This window comes from Pistacia vera, unplaced genomic scaffold, assembly GCF_008641045.1.
Source record: "Pistacia vera cultivar Batoury unplaced genomic scaffold, PisVer_v2 Contig193, whole genome shotgun sequence".
Lineage (NCBI taxonomy): Eukaryota > Viridiplantae > Streptophyta > Magnoliopsida > Sapindales > Anacardiaceae > Pistacia > Pistacia vera.
Window position 1 is genome coordinate 486,708 of NW_022195994.1, and position 1,964 is coordinate 488,671.

Genomic DNA, 1,964 nt, shown 5'->3' on the forward strand with positions numbered 1-1,964 from the left:
TCCATATTGCAGCTGCAGCAGAGCAAACTGATTTTTGAAAAACCTGGGGATAATATAATAAAGAGGATTTAGCTACTACAAATAATGCAGGCAATACAGCTTTTTGTCTTGCTGCTGTGTCTGGAAATGTGGAACTGCTCAAGTGATGATGATAAGTGAAAAAAGAGGATACTCACAAAGAAAGGAGCTGGAAAAACAGCTTATTGTCTCTCGTTGAGTCCCAGAAGGTGGAACTTCCCAACATGATAGAGGAGAGTACAAACTTAGCTGATGTCCTGGAAAGGAGTAGAAACTTAGCAATGATCGAGGTAGAAATGAGATGTTACCACTTTACATGGCCGCTTGTTTGGCCATAAAGAGATGGTACAATTCCTTTATGAAGCCACTGATGACAAGTCATTATATGACAATGACCGCATTGAATTGCTTATCACTCTAATAAGAACGGTTTGTATGGTAGTAAAAGGTATTCTTTATATTTGGCTAATTGTAGTACACTGATATCTTTTAATTGAATTTACAATGTAAGATTGAAACCTTTGGTATAGGATTGAAATTCCATGTATGGTGGTCAGATTAATATCCTCCCTTGTATATTTTTTGACAAATGTCCCATTATTCTTTAGGAACACTGTGATATCCCATCAAGAGACATATGATTGACAAAACTAATGAAAGAACCCTTTCATAACACAAGTGGCTTGGTGAATACAAATCTGAAAATTTTCCTTTTATGAAACATATTAATAGTATTATGTATAGAACTGCATACTTCCACTATTTAGAATTGATACTATATCATCTCTAATGATGGTTGTTGTGTTCTCAGATGTTGCACAGGATTTGCTAGAGAAACACCCAGAGTTAGCCGTCACTTGTGATGGAAATGAGGAGACAGCATTGCTTGCCTTGGCTCGAACGCCTATTGCCTCTCAAATTCAGCAAGGATTTTGGAAACAATGTGTCAATTTGTGTTAGTCTCCTTAACCTTGACATATAAGTTACCGTTTTGGTTTTATAGTTGAAATATATTTACATGACGATTGTGATTAGGAGCGCGAACAGATATGAAAATTTGCACTTTAACCTTTCAGTTTAATTTTTCCTTTTGTTTCAGAAACCATTTTTGCAAACCTGCTATTACTAAATATTTTCTTAGCAAGTTGAATTTGATATAATTTCACAATATATTCTTATACTTAAGCACCTTGCCAAGAATCATTTGCAAGGTGTTCTGACGCTAAAGGATTTTTATGATATATTTCAAACTGCTAATTTATCTTGATTATTGCAATATAGATTTGTTCCGGACTTGTCACAAATCAAAATTTTGGCCATATGGCATTTATGCAATAATGTGATTTCTTTTATAGCACAACGAAGTGGTAATGTTGTGGGTACGGTAGGTTACATTGTTGGACATTTTTATTGTTGACTCGGAGTGTTAATCAAATTCCTAGTTTAACTTGATCATTACATATCTAGTTAAGTATTGCCTAGGAAATGTTTTCCTTGCGAATTGTTTCGGTAGTAAATCTCCTATGCTCTTTTACTTATTAGAATGAATTGCAATGACTTCTGTCATTGTTAACCCGGCCTAAAGATTTCTGTATGCTGAGTGTTGGCTAATCAATTTGTAGTTTCAGGTAGCAACACCAAGTTGCCTCCAAAAGCACTTGAACTAATCCAACGCCTTTGGGAACAAGTCATACTGTCAGATGAGACTGCAATTTCAAATATTATTAAAACTGCCCGACACTGATATTGTTGCTGCAGAACTAGGAAACATTGAGGTTCTAACCATACTGATACGTGAATACCCTGATTGATACTGGAAGTTGATGAAAATAATTATAGCATATTCATTTTGCTGTTATGAATCGTCATAGGGACATCTTCAAACCTATACATGAGATAGGTACTTTTAAGATTTGATAGTGCTTCCAGGATAAAAAAGACATAAT

At 34.9% G+C, this 1,964-nt stretch overlaps 1 long non-coding RNA gene across 1 annotated transcript; it reads left to right on the forward strand.

The window, feature by feature from the left end:
• Positions 1–358: 358 nt before the first annotated feature.
• Positions 359–1,761, forward strand: LOC116127664. The gene is made up of 3 exons (XR_004127627.1): positions 359–456; positions 830–973; positions 1,641–1,761. It is a non-coding gene; the product is annotated as an uncharacterized LOC116127664 (long non-coding RNA).
• Positions 1,762–1,964: the final 203 nt, after the last annotated feature.